Below are 19,995 nucleotides of genomic sequence, written 5' to 3'. Positions count from 1 at the left end.
TTACTGTACCCTTCTGCCGCAGAGGTACCCTTACTGTCCGTCTGCTTCCAGATCGCCCTGTAACTGCGCCTGCAACACAAAACCAGACCATTACACATTCTAAAACTTCGCTCCGCCACTCTAGCTGCTGGGTCAGGGTCCAGGGTGGGAACAGAGCAGAGCCATGGGAAAATCCAGGAAGGAGAGAGAGAGGCCGAGCTATGGCTGCTGCGTTATAAGTACTGAGGGGCGCCCCTCCTCCCCAGGTGAGCCCTCCCCTTGGGCCCGTGCGAGGTGGACGCAGGGAGGAGCGCCGATAGGTAGGCTCGCTGGCCGGGTGGGACTAAAGCGCTGCCCCGCCCATGCTCCCCTGCGGGTCACGCGGTCAGCGGCATAGTGCCCACACCGCCATGCGCTTCCCCCGTTTGTACAATACACAATTACAATTCCCACCCAAAGGAAACTCAGGAGACATATTCGTGGGAAAGAACTGCTGCAGGTTTATTTCATACAACACAGGTATGACGTTATGGTGGGTCATCTTACGGGCGATCCAAAGCAGGCAGCCCCTCGCTGTCCCGCATGCCTAAGGAGCCATTTTGCACGGCGAGTCGATGCTCTGACGGCTCCTGGTCCTTGGCACAGGCACCCTTACTGTGCCAGGCAGAGGTACCCTTACTGTACCCTTCTGCCGCAGAGGTACCCTTACTGTCCGTCTGCTTCCAGATCGCCCTGTACTCCGCCCCAGATACTCGACTTCCTCCAAAAAAGAAGTCATTGCGTTTTTACCCGGAAAGCCGCTGCGATAGATAACATACCTGCCGCCGACCGCAGCAGAGAGAATGACCGCTGTACCCTACACTGCGCGCTGGCCGGTGTTTCCCCGCCTCCACGCGGGTGACGAGCCCGGATGTAAACAGAACGCGCTCACCACAGAGCGCATAAACGAAGGGCTTGGAACAAAGGACTGGTAATGGCGGCCGAATTATGGCGCCAACCCAGTCCCCTCGCTGAACGAACGTCGTTAAATTAGGTGCGACCTGTTGGATAAAAAAGTCAAGGCGAGATTGCCTAAGGGGCGAGATTGCCTAAGGGGGGGGAATTCTACATTTCGTGGGGCCTTCAGTAATGGGCATCATGTATATAAATAAGTGCGGAGCCTAAGTTATTGCGCGACTGTAACAAAACAACCAGTACAAGTGTTAACAGCGATACAGTAATTACTTTAAAACGATCACGCATTACAAAATTTTAGCACAGGAAAGGGGAAGACATCGGAAAACATTGAGGGGATGTATTTTCCCTATTAACTTTTAGAGAAACAGAGGCGGTTTGATGCGGGACAAATAAAATAAAGACTTTCGGCTACATAAACCTGGATTCTCCCGGCTGAATCGGGGCTATTGGCATATATGCCTAATGTTATGTAATAGACGCTTTTTACAGACATTTCGTGGTGCTTTCCTCCCCACACCCCTAGGTTTGTCGTGGTGGAGCGAGTACACTGATCGGAGATTTTCTAAATAATTCGCGTTACTGGCCTCTGTGTGGTGAAATGCGGATTTAAATTGGAACCCCCACTAAGGCCACCGCGGACCGGTGTTTATAAAAACCTTTCCAAACTGCTCCCAGTGTGGAGATAAGCGGCCCTAAAATCGGAACCCCCAATGAGGCCACCGCAGATCGGTGTCTAAAAAAACATAAGAATTTCACCACACGTGGCGAAGACGTGGCTTAGCTTCCAGAATTAAGACAGCGTAGGCCACCAATGCATAGACGACAGTTCCCACCTAAACAGGATTGACAGTGGGCAGGATTTACACAAGTTCCCATGGACTAGATTTAGTCTGCCCTGACGAGAATTCTGCAAGTTGCTAATCAGGATTCGAAACGCGTCGGCATCCCCTTTTGTTGTGTCTGGCCAGTTGGTCATTGTTATTTTTTGCTGACACTGGCAATGCTCCTGATAAACAATTGATTAGTTCATGTTCAGGACGTGGGAGGATAACTGTATAAGAAGTTGTGTTTTACCTTCTCCCTGTGTTCTAAAGTGTTTGTGAAAGCACCTTTTTCATTAATGTACAAGATTGTATGGTCCATGTATTCATGTTAATGTTTTTTTAAATGTCTAAAATCACTGTTTTTTCTATTTCATCACATGTTTGGTTTATTGCACATGTATAGTAAATGTTTCGGAATTTCGCATGGCTAAGACGTGTGGTCGATAGTGGTCTTAGTTCTGATTTACTTTTTTGCGAATTGTTTCTGTAAACTAAGTACAAAATTGAAAACATAAATTGTTTTTTGTAAACTAACAGGGTGTGGTTTACTTGTACATAAACCAGTGTGTACTTGAAACAGCATGGAGGCATAGGCAAATACTTCTATTTTCATATTATGTGGCCCTGCCTACCCTCCTTACCTTTGGGCCCAGCCACCCTTCTTCTTTGATTCCTCCCCACACAGCGGGACAATGGAACTCGCCTCCCCTGCCGACCGCGGGTGAGCCCGTGGCCGTGCACCACCAATAGCCCACACTACACCCCGCCGTTTCCCGCGCAAGCCTGGAGGGACTAACCCGATCCCTTACGCAATGAATTTTAAAGGTTTGGCATGGCCTGTGCGGCACTGCGAGCTCATCCCACCACACCCGCGATTGTCCGCCCTGCTCATGGCCCGCCACCACTAACCCCCCCCCGTGGCCGATACCACTGGGCCCCGTACAACTTGGTCATGCCCAGCGACGAGGCCGGGGGGAGGCAGGTTGGAAGCACATACCTCGCGTGTTACCGAAGATCCAACGATGCGAGCCGACAACAGAGCAGAGCCGCGGGAAAATCCAGGAAGGAGAGAGAGAGGCCGAGCTATGGCTGCTGCGTTAAAAGTACTGAGGGGCGCCCCTCCTCCCCAGATGAGCCCTCCCCTTGGGCCCGTGCGAGGTGGACGCAGGGAGGGGCGCCGATAGGTAGGCTCGCTGGCCGGGTGGGACTAAAGCTCTGCCCCGCCCATGCTCCCCTGCGGGTCACGCGGTCAGCGGCAGTGCTGCGGTCTGGCCTCAGGGGGCAGCAGCATCCTTGGTACCTGTCACTGTGGCTGCCCTGCCAGGCTGAGAGGGAATCCAGCAGAGGAGAGAGAGAGGGACACAGCGGACGGGGGAGGAGGGACAAAAGAGCACTGTGGGGAGAGAAGGAGAGGGCAAGACAGACAGACAGGGATGAGAGAGCGAAGTGAGAGGGGGAGGGAGAAAAGGAGAGAGAGGGGCACAGCGAGCAGGGGAGGAGGGACAAGGAACCACTGTGGGGGAGAGAAGGAGAGGGCAAGACAGACAGACAGGGATGAGAGAGCGGAGTGAGAGGGGGAGAGAGAAAAGGAGAGAGAGGGACACAACGAGCAGGGGAGGAGGGACAAGGGACCACTGTGGGGAGAGAAAAAGAGGGCAAGACAGACAGACAGACAGACAGACAGGGATGAGAGCGCGTGGATTGAGAGAGGGGAGAGAGAAAAGGAGAGAGAGGGGCACAGCGGACAGGGGAGGAGGGACAAGGGACCACTGTGGGGGAGAGAAGGAGAGGGCAAGACAGACAGACAGGGATGAGAGAGCGGAGTGAGAGGGGGAGAGAGAAAAGGAGAGAGAGGGACACAGCGAGCAGGGGAGGAGGGACAAGGGACCACTGTGGGGGAGAGAAGGAGAGGGCAAGACAGACAGACAGGGATGAGAGAGCGGAGTGAAAGGGGGAGGGAGAAAAGGAGAGAGAGGGGCACAGCGAGCAGGGGAGGAGGGACAAGGAACCACTGTGGGGGAGAGAAGGAGAGGGCAAGACAGACAGACAGGGATGAGAGAGCGGAGTGAGAGGGGGAGAGAGAAAAGGAGAGAGAGGGACACAGCGAGCAGGGGAGGAGGGACAAGGGACCACTGTGGGGAGAGAAGAAGAGGGCAAGACAGACAGACAGACAGACAGGGATGAGAGCGCGTGGAGTGAGAGGGGGGAGAGAGAAAAGGAGAGAGAGGGGCACAGCGGACCGGGGAGGAGGGACAAGGGACCACTGTGGGGGAGAGAAGGAGAGGGCAAGACAGACAGACAGGGATGAGAGAGCGGAGTGAGAGGGGGAGAGAGAAAAGGAGAGAGAAGGACACAGCGAGCAGGGGAGGAGATACAAGGGACCACTGTGGGGGAGAGAGGGAGAGGGCAAGACAGACAGACAGGGATGAGAGAGCGGAGTGAGAGGGGGAGGGAGAAAAGGAGAGAGAGGGGCACAGCGAGCAGGGGAGGAGGGACAAGGAACCACTGTGGAAGAGAGAAGGAGAGGGCAAGACAGACAGACAGGGATGAGAGAGCGGAGTGAGAGGGGGAGAGAGAAAAGGAGAGAGAAGGACACAGCGAGCAGGGGAGGAGATACAAGGGACCACTGTGGGGGAGAGAGGGAGAGGGCAAGACAGACAGACAGGGATGAGAGAGCGGAGTGAGAGGGGGAGGGAGAAAAGGAGAGAGAGGGGCACAGCGAGCAGGGGAGGAGGGACAAGGAACCACTGTGGGGGAGAGAAGGAGAGGGCAAGACAGACAGACAGGGATGAGAGAGCGGAGTGAGAGGGGGAGAGAGAAAAGGAGAGAGAGGGACACAGCGAGCAGGGGAGAAGGGAGAAGATACCACTGTGGGGAGAGAAGAAGAGGGCAAGACAGACAGACAGACAGACAGGGATGAGAGCGCGTGGATTGAGAGGGGGAGAGAGAAAAGGAGAGAGAGGGGCACAGCGGACGGGGAGGAGGGACAAGGGACCACTGTGGGGGAGAGAATGAGAAGGCAAGACAGACAGACAGGGATGAGAGAGCGTGGAGTGAGAGGGGGAGAGAGAAAAGGAGAGAGGGCGCGAGAGAAAGACATAAAAAAGAAAGAAAAAGAGAGAAAAAGAGGGTCAGGGAACAGGAAAGAAACCCAGGCGGAGGAAACGGACAGAGAGGAGAGTATATAAAACAGGGCAGGAGAGATAGAGAGGGAGCGGGGGAATGAGTGAGATGAAAAGATCGAGCAACCGCAAGGCACCGGAGGGACACCAAGGAGAGGGAAGAAAGATACCAAGGGAGAGAAGCAGACAGTACAATTTGACAGGAGAGCGTAGACAAGAGAAGTGAAGCAACTTAAGTTTATAGGGCTTTTCTTTGAAAATTATTTGAATAAACTGACTTTATAACTAAGGCTCCCAGTTTTCCCTTTTCACTTTTTTTTACAGACAAATACAGGCAGAAAACAATCTTTCCTTTAATTTTAAAAGTGGAAAAATACAGAAAATTGTGCTTCTTGTGAGTGACTTCCAAGCCAAGAGCTGAGCAGATGTTATGTTAATGTTAATGTTATCGCTACTTATAAAGCGCACTGTAACCCAACGGGCATCCTGCGCTCAAGCCATGTCCTGTCAACATGAATACAGACTGGGAAAGACCAAGGTGCAGTTAGGAGCTAAATAAAGACAGGAGTTCTGCTCTAGGATCGAGCCAGGTCTTCATTTTCTTTCTGAACTGCAGCAGGTCTTCCATCTGTCTAAGGTCCAAGGGAAGGCTATTCCAGAGCCGTGCAGCTGCAAGGCTAAAAGCTCCCCCCCCCCCATTTTTGCTCTTCTAGTCCTTGGTACTTTCACCCAATTGGCCGAGGACGAGCAGAGATAACGACTCGGAACATACCAACCGAACTTGCTCTGCAACGGTGTAGGCCCCATACCGTGCAGAGCCTTAAACACAATACAGAGCAATTTAAATTGTGTCCTCTGTAATATTGGGAGCCAGTGGAGCTCCGCAAGGGCCTGAGACGCAGAGGCCCGTCGTGGTCTCATCAGAACAAGCTTGGCCGACACAGTCTGAATTCTCTGTAGTCTCCCAATCAAATAGTTGGGTGACTCCAGCAGCAGGGCATTGCAGTAATCCAGCCTGCTCATAATGACTCTCCTTACCACCAATGCGCGTGCCTGTGTTGGTAACATCGAAAGGATCTTCCGGAATGCTCTGGTAAGGGGGACGCTGCTCCCAACGATCTTGTTAACTTGAGTTTCTAAACTCAGCTTGTCATTGAACAGATTCCCAGGTTGCGAACAGTCTCGTTGGATATCGATGGTGTATCCGATGGAATAGGCCAAAAATCAACTGGGAGCGGAAATGGCACTTTCCCCGCAGCACAGCAGAGGATCTCCATTTTGTCAGAATTTAATTGTATGGAGTTATTTTTCAGCCAGTGTACTGTGTGCTGCATACAGGCATGGAATTTACCTAGTGGGGTCGACTGATCTCCCTCCAGTGACAGGATAAGCTGTGTATCATCAGCATAATTCACAAGGCCGATATTGTGGGATTTGATGACTGCAATCAAAGGGCGCATATACGAGTTGAATAATATGGGGCTAATCGCAGATCCCTGCGGGACCCCATGCCGATTATCAATGAACTTTGATTGGTAGGGGGATACACAAACAGTGGCGGCTCCTCCGCTAAGGTGGAGGAGCGTCGCCCCACTGCTCAAAACCGTTATCATTTTAGTTTTCCTATTGCAGTCAGCGGCTCTTGTGGTGGGGCTGGCCAGAGCAGGGGGAGGAGTGGTTTGCACACCCTGAGTGCGCAGGACTGCTTGGCTGGCCCTCTGGTGCCGGCCAAACAGTCATACACACTTTGCGTGTTCCCCACTAGAATGCAATGCACAGCCTGGTGAGGAACATGCCCAGCCTCCCGTTCCCCCACCTGAGCGCCGATCATTGGCACTCAGGCCAATCACAATGCGGAAGGTCGGGTGCTTCCTGCTGCTTTCTGCTGCCAGACCGGAGACAGGAAGAAGAGAAAGGAGGAGAAGAGGTGGCCGGACATTTTCAGGTAAGTGTTTTTCTTTCTTTTTTTGCTTCTCCAACCCTTCCCCCCCGTCCCATCATCCGGGTCCGCAAGCAGCCGGCACAGTACACACCATAGAGAGTTACAAAAAACAGGATGCGATTTCCTCAAATACAAGCATTAGTTCACATATATTGTAATCTACTCTTAATACTTACCTATGGTTGTAGGGTTTTGTTATATTTGGCTGCTTTTTTGTTGCTAAAATGGGACTGGTATCATGTACAAGGGCATGTTTACAGTTAAATAATTGTGGGAATATACCATTTTAGGACTCCATTTATTCCCAAAACACAAAATAAATATGGATGAATTCCAATGGAATGGTAAGAAAAGAAATATCGATAAATACATAAAGATGTGCTGTAAAAATGTAATTCCATAAAACTGGGAGCCCTAATTATAACACGCATGCCTGTTTCCTTATGCAAATGTAATGGGCATATTTCAATGTGGCATGATATTATGAGCATGTATTATGTGGTGAGCACAATCTACAGGGGTGTAACGCAGGCCCCTGTGGCACAGGGGACCCCCAACCCTCCAGAGGGCCCTACCCTCTTCAAGTGGGGGACCATTCGGTCAAGGTCAATGAATATCTGTGAGATGTGGACTCTAGGGCCCTCATCACAATCTCCAAGGGGGCCCCATCATTTTTAGGTCGAGCATTCGAGACCTCTTGTATATACTTTAGTGTATACTTATATGTGTATGTATTTTGTGCGCTCTGTTAGATACTTTTATGTGTATGTAGAATTTGGGCCCTGGAGATCCGTCCTAGGACTTGTCTGCTTCTGCTTAGGGACTTTTTTTCTGTTCAACTGCCTCTATTTAACTGTCTTGATAGAAAACGACCAGCGGAGGTCAGTAAAATACCAGAATCACTTTAGCATTCTCTAGATTCAAGTCCATAGAAGTTTTCTTCTACAAGCACCCATAGACAGTAATATTTTTTCCAAATCTTGTATTTTCAGTGATATGACCACCGAAGGCCCTGATTTTATATTTAAAATTGAGCTTTGGACGATACAATTTTCAGCTGAAAGGCAGTATTTATCTCCATGTGTTCCCATACCTGGAGTGTCCCGCAGTTTGGTGCTTATTTTCCCTCCATGTTAAAGAACAGTAGATGTTTCAGCACCCAGGCTAATGTGCTGCATAGCTAAATACATATAAGGTCCCAAAGGCGAGACCGATTGCATTGCAAATGCTTGTCTGTTAGGCCACTGCAGGCTGCCCACTATCCATATCAGCTTCTTCACAGCTCCTGCAGGATGCCAGATCTCACTCCCTGCAGGATACGCCTCGATTTGCTCCATGTCTGCGTGTTTTAGGATTTATTTTGTTTATTGTGTTTTAGTAAGATACACATCCACCCGCCTCCATCACAAGGGCGGCGGGACTTGTTAAAGTGTGAGAAGAAAATGAAATCAGCATTTCCAATTCTGCTGAGAATCCCCACTCTGCATCACTCAGAACTAGCCTCATTGGGTTTCCATTAAATACATTTGTTTAAGGAACTGTAACACTCCCCGTCCTTCCCCAGCTCCCAGACACACCCATCACTTCTGCATCATTACAGCTGTGCACATCAAAGAAATGCAGGCCTAGAGCTGTTTGTTTGGCTGAACACAGTAATGAGATCTATCGACCCTTCTGTGATTTTAGAGGCCAGGAGAGGCCATTTACCACGCCTAGGATGATGTATGCTGGGACCCTGATCAACTTAATCTCAAACATCTGATCAAAGTAATCAAAAACGTCCTCCCAGCACCTCTGGAGTTTGGGGCAATGCCAACGCAGGAGGAGAAGGGACCCAGGTTCACCAGTGTGTCCAGCATGGGTGGTTTTTGTTGGGGTCCCCTTCTGTTAGGGGTGTAATACCAGCATGTCACAATGTCAAGATGTCTCCCTCGCTGCCAACCTGAAGGCGCGGACCCGGGGTCTGGCAAGTATTCCCACCCATCTGTGGGTGTGATTGCCGCCCACCTCTACTGAGATCCTGGTAGATGTTGCACAGCAGACATTTATCATTGGATCTGAGGATGATCCAACGTTCGAAGGAAGCCATGGGCCTCAGTGGCTTCACATTTGCGTGCGCGCCCCAATATCTTGGCAGTAGCGCAGTCTTCACATCTGGAGAGCCCATAGTCGCGCTTTACTTCTTCAAATGTCTTGATATCATGAACGGTAAACAAATCACCGACTCATGTACAATTAGCTGTTAGCCATTCCGAAAAATGGCCTATCCGGTCCCCTATATACAACACATTAGCATTGTATTTATTTATTGTATTTGTGGGGTGCTCCAATATTCCTTAAGGGATATCCCGGGAGATCGAAGTGCTTGCGTTGGCTTCTAAAAAGCGCCTCGGTCATGCAAGGTGGCTGGACCGGAGCCTTGGAGTGTCTTATGCACATAACATAGTAGATTGAATTCGAGTCTGTACCGTACTGGACGCCAATGCAGCAAGTTCATTCCGATGGCGGCCGAGCTCATTTGAGTCCTCTTACAAATCGGTCTAGCTCCCGCATTTGGAAAAGGTTGTAGTCGAGTACATTGGAAACCAGCCCTTCCTAGGTAAAGCGCATTTCCATAATCGAGCCTGCACATGATGTGCTTGAGTGGCGTTTTGTGTCCACTCCACCGAATCCAATGAAAAAGTTTATGCAGCACACATAGGAGACCGAAGCATTTTCCACAGATTGGATTTACTTGGCCCAGCAGAGAGAGTGTATCATCGATTAAAAATACCAGGTTCTTATTGGAGCAGGGTCAAGACTGATTTGCATAAAGCTGGGTGCAAACTGATATGGCCTGGTGTGCAGAATAACAACGGATAGGGATGCTGCCTGAGTGATTACCAGTGGCTGAGATTAATTCGAGCATTCCATGCATCACTGTTTTGTATAGTTATCTGTACGTAGAGCACCGAGCGGTCCATGTACAGGATGTCACGGGGCCTGACGCAAAAAAGTGAGCCTCCTGACTGCAGTGAGTGTTCCCGGGGTCCCTGGGCCCACAACTGCTGCAACATTGATGGATATGCCATTACAAATGTGGCATGTAAAGAAGCAAACCCATAAGTGGTGAACCTAGGCTTACAGTGTGGTATGAACATAACAAATTGTTGGATTAGTGCTGTCTCATCAGTACGCCCGGGGCGTGGCCTTTTACAGCTCCTGGGTGGACTCATAGGTCCATATTTATGGGAAAGTAACACAGCGCTGCAAGTCACCTCGCTATGCTGCATGACAGGGAAAGGGCAGGAATGTGCCGTATTTAAGGCAATACAGTGCATTCTTGTCCTATCCCCTGCAATGGTGCCCTTTTGGCAGCCTAACGCCAACGCAGGCCCCCTTGCACCTTGGAGCAAGGGTGCCTGCGAGGCATGCTGGATTGTTTTTGTGCAGGAAGGGGCACCTTACAGGACAGAAACAATCCTGGGAGTCCCTTTCCTCTTTCTATGTGTGCTGCAGAATGCAACACATGGACGAGGAAGGAATGAGAAATATCTATTTTTCTCTTCATAACTCCTCCCCTTAGAAGATGTAAGATTTTGTCCCATTCCCAGGTTTACAAGTTCTTGCAAATCAGGGTATGTGTCAAGAACCACAGGATTTGTTTGGGAACCCCCAGCCAAAGTCCATGGAACGTCTTCCCAGGACAGAGTAACACAACACAGCAATTGGCGCTACAATTGTGTAACTCCAGATTTTTGGAGCCTCTCAGAACCACACAAAGTGGCTTTGTGTAGCTTCACAAAATTATCTTACGGTTTGCGTTGCTCTTGCAGCATGTTGCGTGGTCCAAGAGCGATGCACACAGCCTCCTAGATAGTCTAGTGCTGGCTTAACCCCTTCGAAGCTAATGACGAGCTGGGCTCGTCATGGCGCTTACCTGCCGTGCGCGGATGACAAGGCCAGCTCGTCATGAATAATAGCATCCTGCAAATCTCAGCACAGGACGGGAAAACGCCTAGCAGCCATGTGGTTAAGACTGAGCGCCTTCACGCACGTGGGCTTCCATTGCTCCTGGAATAGAGTCCATATAGCGTTCACCGATGGATTAACAGTTCCAACAGAGGGTTTGGCCCCTGTTACTCTTGCTTGAGCTCTATTTGGGTTTTTCCATGTGAGGTAAGAGCGTCGGTGGCGTTAGGCATCCATCATGCCTGGGTGGACCACGGGGAACTCTCTTCTGTCTCCAACAGGCAAGCCTTGTACCCGCTCCCGTATAGGGATGCTTCACTGCGGCTTCAGAATAACAACAGAGACTGGGATGATATATCAAGTCATATGGGTTGTGAACACTGCCTGAGAGCTATCCCTCACACTCCCTTCACATACACTCTTTGGCCACAACCACAACAGCACAGCTCAACACTAGTGGATGACACTGCCACTAGTGTACTGGAAGATTGTATTACAACCTTCACAAACACTGGAAGTGTCTGGGGGCCTCATCAAGAGGTAGGAAAGTGCTCTCCAAATGCTACAATACACTCCATGTAGGTACTGTTGTGTTGTATCCTTTTCACTTGTTTATCTTGGGCTGGTATTCTATGTTCTATATTCTTGTTGGGGATTCTATGGATGGGCGGTTGGGAACCACTGTTTGAAGATACTGTTGCATGGTGGTTGTGTAAGCTGTCCTTCTGCTATACTTGGAATAAAACTAAAGGAAAACATCTCACGCTTTCATTCCGAGTTACTTCATATTTGTTGCGTAACATTGGGGTCTAATGAGAATTGTGTGACAGGGCTGCCTGGTGCTGACATCTCGCCACTGTTTTTTTTTTTGGGGGGGGGGGGGGGGGGGGAAATGGGGGCACAAATAGTTCCTTTAGTGCATGGAGAGGGGCTGAAGACCACCTCCACTTTATGTCCGTCTACTATTTCTCTGCCCTCCTTGCAAGGGAGACGTACAGACTGTCAATTGACAGACCAAAATGAAAATAAAGAAAGGACTGTTATGGTCTCTCCTCACCAGGAAGTAAAGTAGCGAATGGGCGGGGCAGCGCAGGGGGACGTGCAGCAGGATTGCTCAGCTCTGACAGGAGCTCACAGTTAGAGGTGTCCCTCCCACTCTGGTTCCCAGCACCTGAGCGGCCTAGAGGGAGGGGGCCTCTGTGCCCCAGTGCATTGAGCCTATGTCTGAGGTAAAGAGGTGTAGGATAGGGAAAAGGTTCATTAGAAAAACGACCATGAACCCCCAAACATTAACCGCTTGATGGTTCCTTGGTTTAATTTGGATTTGCATTGAGGCTGTATCATTTTATTTTAACTGTGTACTCCTTTGCCCATGGCATTCACAATTTGACATGTAGCGTGTAGTTTCGATGGTGGCCGATCGACTTTCTAGACATACGTGCATTTCCAATCTGATGAATGGGTTGCTCTGGTTTAGGTCTCACCCTCTTGAGGGTCCAGTGAGCAAGGATCCGAAACAATGTTGAACTCTGGTACTCCATGCCTAGGCCCCAGGTACTAGCGTTCCCCATGTCAATACCCAAGAACTCCCCGCGACTCCGCCTCTCCAGCTGTAACCTGGGCAACAGTTATGGTTAATCCGGGAGGTGAGTGTAGGTTTGAGGCTGCACTTGAGTATGGACCAGTAATCACCCAGGATAACCTCGAGGGACAATGAAAGGAAAGGAGTTGGCCCTTATTTACATATTGCAAACTTCCAGCACTCAAAATTAGGAGTAGAGAGAAAAACAGAAGGTTCTCTCGCCTTCAGGAACCAACTAGGACTCCAGAAAGGTTTCGAGAACTTAGAAGTTTTCACTGAGAACACTGACATGAGGATAGCTTCACCCTGTGACACCGACATGATAGTAGCTTTTATAGTGACAGTGAGCATTGGATGGTCGTAGCAGCTCCATGCAGTCCCCCCGGGGTAACATCCAGGACCACTCGGGAGGTGTCAGTCACAGCTCTGTGGATGGATTGCAACAAGATACCGTTGGGAAGTGTGTGCTCTCTCCTAGTTTCCCTACAGCTCTTTTTTCATGGATTATAGCTCAGTGGGCCCTAGCCTCTGCTGCAGCAATCTTGTCCAAGGCACAATAGCTAACCAAAGCAGTGGGAACCCTCCCCGCGCCCAAAACAAATAAAATGGTGCAACTAGTTCAGCTGTCGAACCGGAAACTGGACTGGTGTCTAGCTCACGAATGTCCTCTTTGCTGGAAATTCGGGCTCCAGAGCTGGTAATGAAGTTTATAAGTAGAATACAAGAGATTAGTGGACCTCAAAACTGTCTGACCCAGAGCTGAGGGTGCCAGCTGACACCTGGGCGCGGGCTGGGAGGTACTTAGGCAGACTAGCGAACCCCCATATGTCCTGCTTATGTCCTGGTGAGATACTTCCCCAAGATTCCCTTTTCTGCTGACACAGGTTCATCAACAGCTCAGGCACATGAAGTTATAAACCAGTGTGTCACGGGGGTATCTGTCCTCATGGGCACTTTATTACACCCAGAAAGATCAAGATAAAGCAGATCAGACGTCCCTGGGTGGGTTATAATATTATTGCATGGGGACCACTTGTAGAGCCATACATCTCACCTGTGCACAGCCCCACCCACCGCTTCACACACTTGACATGGCTCTGTCTCCTCCCTCCCCAGGAAACCGATGACGCCGCTGTATGCAAGACCAGGCGCCAGTGGCCAGTCCCAGACGGTGGCCAGACTAGACAGGCGGTCTGGCCTTCACTAAGAGCTAAGAGCTGATGGACCACCAATGGACCTACTGCTGAGCTCACACTGGAGCCTTGTGACCCTCTCCCAGGCTGCTTTGGTACACTCCAGGTATGCACATAAACTATACTGCACTCCTCACCTGGCAGGAGATGGGCTTTCTGGACAAAGCGCGCTGTATGAGGGGTGGTACAGAAGATGCAGGCTTCTTACACCCAGCCTGGTGGTGCCCTGAGGTGGCGAGGCTTTGCACTATGGTGGCTGACTGCATGGATGAAGTGGCTGGCAAGGATGTATGTCATTGCAACGCATACTTTTACAACGCATACCTTTACAGCGCATTTTTTACACCGCAACATCCATTGCAACGCATTCCATTACAACGCATGCCATTACAACTAATTCTTTGAAACTACCTTTATAGCTCAACCCACTACAACGCATACTACATTTACAACGCAACGCATACCATTACAACGCATACCATTACATTGCATGTATGGTAAGTGTTGGATAGTGTAGGGGTAAAAATTACTATTCTAACTCCTCGGGGTGCAACAGTAGGGTAAGTGTTGGATAGTGTAGGGGTAAAAATTACTATTCTAACTCCAGGGGGTGCAACAGTAGGGTAAATGTTGGATAGTGTAGGGGTAAAAATTACTATTCTAACTCCAGGGGGTGCAACAGTAGGGTAAGTGTTGGATAGTGTAGGGGTAAAAATTACTATTCTAACTCCAGGGGGTGCAACAGTAGGGTAAGTGTTGGATAGTATAGGTATGCGTTGTAATGGTATGTGTTGTAATGACTGCGTTGTAATGACATGCGTTGTAGTGGTATGCGTTGTAGTGACATGCGTTGTAATGACTGCGTTGTAATGACATGCGTTGTAATGGATGTTGCGTTGTAAAAGTTTCATTGTAAAGGTAGTGCGTTGTAAAAGTTGCATTGTAAGTGTTGTTTCTAGGCTGGCAACAGCGTAGCCCGCTGTTTGCAGCCCGTGGGTATGTAAAGGAAGTGCTGCCTGGCATGCGCAAACTGACTGCATTAATACTCCATCTGGCTGGACACTAAGGGCATGATTATGAGATTTGTTGCGCATATTGCTGCGCTGCTCTGCGCTGCACTGCGCTGCATGACAGGGACAAGGCAGGCATGCACCGTGCTTAAAAGAATGTTGTGCGTTCCTGCCTGTTCCCCTGCACTGGTGCTGTTTTGGCTGCCGAGCGCCAATGCAGGGTAGTTTTTGTGCAGGAAGGGACGTCTTCCTGCATAAAAACAATCCTCTGAGGCACATTCCTCCGTCTATGCTGCAGCACGCCAAAAGAGACGAAGTAACGAGGAGAAATAAAGATATTTCTTGAGGCGCATGATTTTGGCGCATTCCCGGGTTTACAAGTCCTTCTGGGACTGTGTCAAAAACCATATGAGTTGCACTGGAACATCCAGGCATCGCCCATGGAACGCCTCCATTGCACAAGGCAAGGCAACGCAGCGATTTGTGCTGCGTTGCTTTACTCCAGATCTATGAAGCCACTCGGGGCCGGAAGGTGGCCTTCCGAAGCTTCAAAAACGTAATTTTTCTGTTGCGTCGAGCATGTACCACCTGCATGGTGCAAGCACAACTCAACTGGGGCCATAAAATGGCCAAAAGTGGCTATACATTGCGGCCGAGAATCTTCCCTGAATGTAAAAAGCTGCCTAATCATTGTGGCACTAAATCCATATTTGTACTAAACTACTCACCCTTACGGGTCTCAAGGCGCTGGGGACCGTCGAGGAAATTAAGTGAGCTACTGCCCAGAGTCACATGGTGATGAGCTTAGCTGCCGCCGGAGCTGGGATTCGAACCGTGAACCCTGTGCTCCGAAGCGAGCTGCCCTGGCCGCTGCACCACACCTCTCCACTGGGCTCCGATGCCCATCAGGAGCCAACTGCAGGACATTTGATGCCCATGTAGCATGTTTTTATTACAGCAGGGCCACGCCTAGGAGACAAGAGACCATGGCCCTGCTGAGACTGCAGTAGGAGTGCCCCCCGGAAAGGGAAACACGCTGCCAGGGTGACAGAGCGCCAGTAGTGCCCCTACTCATCATAGGGCTGAGCATGACTTCTCCTTGTACTATAGCGGATATCACTTTGCCTGGAATGTGTGTCGTTAACCCGCAGTCTTTTTCCCCGCAGGGAATCATAACGCCGTCGTTACAACAACTGCCTTGTGATTCCGCATACCATTACTCTGCAAGTCGGAACAAGGACTTGCGAGGTGGAGCGCTGGATGTTGGAATAGTGTAATTTACTATTCCAACTCCAGTCTGTGTGGACACTAGGGAAGGTGTTGGATATTAAATCCAACACCTCCCCCCCTCTTTAAGTCGTTGTTCCGACTTGCGGAGTAATGGTATGCGGAACCACAACGCGGTCGTTGAAACAACCGCGTTGTGATTCCCTGCGGGAAAAAGTTTTGTGGTAAACATTGTTTGACCTTTGCCTGTAATGTTGATATTTAATTCAGCAGCTGCCTCTGTTCTGCTTATTTTGACTCACCTCTACTGCAAGTGGTACGACTGTCGCTTTAGTCAATCAGATGTCATCACGCAACATGACGCAAGTGAGATACGGGACTGCATGCGCATTGATCTGTTGCAAATGCAGGTTAAGCTTTGTGGTTAGCACGCCGATTGCATGTTGGTTTTCATTATCAATAAACAAAAATAAAAAAGCGAACCACCACACTTCTGGTTCACCCACTGGCAAGGAAGATTATTTTCTTAGGTCCTGAGCATACAGGTCTCCACTACAGCTGCTACAGTAAGTATTGACTGCTTGATGTCGCAACCCCTGGACAGTCAAATGCCTAAAAGTTGTAGCTTAATTACCAAGTTAGTATGCAACAGTGCTGGTGGCACCACAACACCACTGGTAAAGAACACAGCCTCGGATACTGCTCAGTAGCAACTGACAGCCCCACCTACCTCAAGAAAAGCTCTCACTGATAATTTAAAACTTATTTTAAATTCTTAAAACATTAGTAAAATGTTTTTATATTAAATATTAGTGTAAACTATTATTTATTTTATTTTTAATACAGAACAAAATGAAAAATGTTATAGTACTAATAACTTAATCTTGAATTACATATTTAAATGAACGTAAATATAATAAATTAAATCAAAAGTATTTTTCTGAAGTTTACTTTACAAAATAAATTCCAACTTAAAGAAAGAAAATATTTTATTATTTGTTCATAATTATTAAAATTGATTTATAGAATTAATTAAAAGTAACATAATTATATATTGATAAAATGATTTGTTACATTGATTTTTAAATACAATATCTACTATTTTTATGAATTATTTCTCAAATTAAACTATATTTATTTATTGTAAATCATTTAATGGAATTCACCATTATTTTCTTAGGGGTTTTATTTTAAGCTTCAACCTCCATAATTTTCTGTCGGAGGGTGTTGCAGTACCAGTGGTTGGCCATGTGTAGTGCTATACTTACTACTGTCTTTTTGTGTAGCAGGACACTCATACTTTTGGCCCCACTCCCTTTTTCAGGTTCTGGGCCTAGATGTAGGTAGGCCAATACCGGTCGGTAAAGGCCGATTTTACCGAATTTCGGCTGTTACCGACCGGTATAGGCCATTTGGGATGTAGGGGACAGAAAATCATCCGAATCGGAAATATTACCGATTCGGTAAAATTACCAATTCGGTAAAGTTACCGAATCGGTAAATATACCGAATCGGAAAATATACCGAATCTGAACATTTACCGATTCGTTAAAGTTACCGATTCGGTAAAGTTACCGATTCGGTATATTTCCGATTCGGTAAATAACAAATGGTAAAAATTAGTATTTGAGATGTAGGGAAGCCCAGAAATACCGATTTTGACTGAAAATCAGTATTTAAGAGTCTGTAATTACCATGAATTCAAATCAGGTGGTAAACAGGTGCAAGGTATAAAAAAGGCCCAAAATGCAACACATTCTCAACTATGGCGGCATTCTATGTCATTGCGAGGCGGCTACGCCTACAGGCAGAAGGTGAGAGGGTCTGGAGGAGAGAGGAGCAGGTGTACAGACAGAGGATAACTCTATTCCAGCTAACTGACCCAGAGATCCTGCAGAGGTACAGGTTGGATCCACAAACCATCCTGGACCTAATCAGGGACCTCCACCCACTATTGGAACATCCAACCACAAGGGCCCACGCCATCCCCCCCCATGTCCAGGTGCTGTGCAGCCTTCACCTGCTCGCATCTGGAAGTTACCAGAGTGTGGCTGCTGCGGTAGGTGGTGTGTCCCAGAGCAGTCGGTCGCGTTTTTAAAAAATATTTCTTGATGCAATGATGCAGATAATGCATTTATACATCCGCTTCCCAGCAACGCATGCAGAACTGCTAAGGACAAAGACAGACTTCTACCAGGTGGCGCATTTCCCACACATCATAGGCTGTATTGATGGTACACACGTACCAATATGCCCACCAGCTGCCACAGAGTACATCTATCGGAACCGCAAGTCCACCCACACCATCAACGTTCGGGTGATCTGTGATGCCAAATACGTCATCACTGACATAGTAGCCAAATTTCCAGGGAGTACCCACGACTCCTACATATTCCAAAACAGTGGGATCTATGCACGCCTGACTACGGGGGAGTTTGGCGAAGGATACTTGCTAGGTGAGAAACTGTGTGGTAATCACTAGAAGCATATTACAGGTGGATATGTTTGAGCATGTGAATAATGACCTTTTCTCATTAATAATAGGGGACAGTGCATATGCCCTCCGGTCCTTCATCCTCACACCCTACCTCAACCCAACAACACCAAGTCAGAGGCGATACAACCGGGCACACAAAACAACAAGAAACATCGTGGAGCGCACCTTTGGCATGTGGAAAAGCCGGTTTCGCTGCCTCCATAAAAGCGGAGGGGCCTGCCAGTACACACCAATCACCTGCTGCAAAATGATTGCAGCCTGTGCAATGCTGCACAACCTGGCGGTCAAGAAGGGGACAGAAGTGGAACTCTCAGATTTTGAGGACCATGACGACGAGTATGCCGTCCCTGAACCACACACATCTGGTGGAGCAACAGCAACTGATGGCAGACACAGACGGGAAGAGGTTGCACGCAACTATTTTTAAGTAAGTAAGCCATAAACACAGGCATGGGATGCTAGAACACAGGTTTAATTCACAAATCACTTTTGTTATCACATCACAAAAGTTTAAAATAAACACTTTTCACGCCAATGCTCTGCGTGATGTAGAAGTACACCTTCAACTGTGTAAGTCATTTCCTAGATCGCTTCCCTGTAACACTAGGGGGTTGTTCAACCTGCTCACTGTCTTGTTGGCCTGCGGCCTCAGCATGGCGCCTGCTCCTCCTGGTTTCTGTCACAGGGGTGCTTCCCATGCTGCTCCTGCTTGTGCTCTCCTCACTGATAGGCACTTCCATTGCAGCTGTGTGCGCAGTTTGAGCGTTCACCAGTGCCTCCAGGGCACTGGTCACCCTGCCCATGCCCCTAGTGACCTCATTAGTATTTAGCATCATGGCCTCCTGCATGTTGGAGCTCCTACTACATAACAGGGAAGCGGCAGAGGCCATGCGGTTGATGGCACTGCTTTGGACATGTGCACAACGCCTTTCCCTGTCCCTTGCAGCAAAGTCATTATCAAGTTTAGTGCATAGTAGCTGCACCGAGTGGTGTATTCCTCGCATCCCTGCAGCCATCTCCTTGTTAACCTGCACCATTTCTTTGTTGACCTGCACCATCTCCTTGTTGTCCTGTAACATCTGACTGATGCCCTTTCCTATCTCCCCTATGTTGCTATTCAGGGACCTCAGCTGTCGTTGGCATGCCTGGATGGCTCTCCTCTGCATCCGCTGTATCCGGAACATGCTCCCCTCCAGACCAAGGAACACACTTCCAACCTCAACTGGTGCATCTCCTGGCCTTTCATGCACTCTGTGGCGTCTTCCACTACTATCGCCCATCGCTGCACTGGAGTGTGTTGTGCCAGGGCCCGCTGGTACTGGCAGGTTCATTTGTCCCTCACCCTCAATGTCAGCTGACACGGACTCAAAATCGGGGAGTGGACCCACGACATGCCTCCTGCCTGGCTGTGTTGGGGGTATCACGTCATGTTGTGATGCAGGCATCTCTGGTGATGAGAGTAGGAGTGGGGACTGAGATCTGCTAGGGGTTGCCAGCAATTCTTGGGCCATTTCTGTGTCCTGGCCCGTTGGATGGCTACTTGATGCAGCTTTCGCAGGTGGTACGTTGGGTGTACTGACTCCTGCATCCTGACTTTCCTCCCCCTCAGGTGGTGTCCCTTCAGCCTCCTGCGATCGCCTACGAGATGTTTCACCTGTGGACATATATGAGCGTACATTAGATAGGCGCTACTGTCTCACAGTTACTACAA

Source organism: Lissotriton vulgaris, chromosome 8, assembly GCF_964263255.1.
Source record: "Lissotriton vulgaris chromosome 8, aLisVul1.2, whole genome shotgun sequence".
Taxonomy (NCBI): Eukaryota; Metazoa; Chordata; class Amphibia; order Caudata; family Salamandridae; genus Lissotriton; species Lissotriton vulgaris.
The sequence above is the reverse complement of the archived record's forward strand: the minus strand, read 5'-3'. Positions refer to the sequence as shown.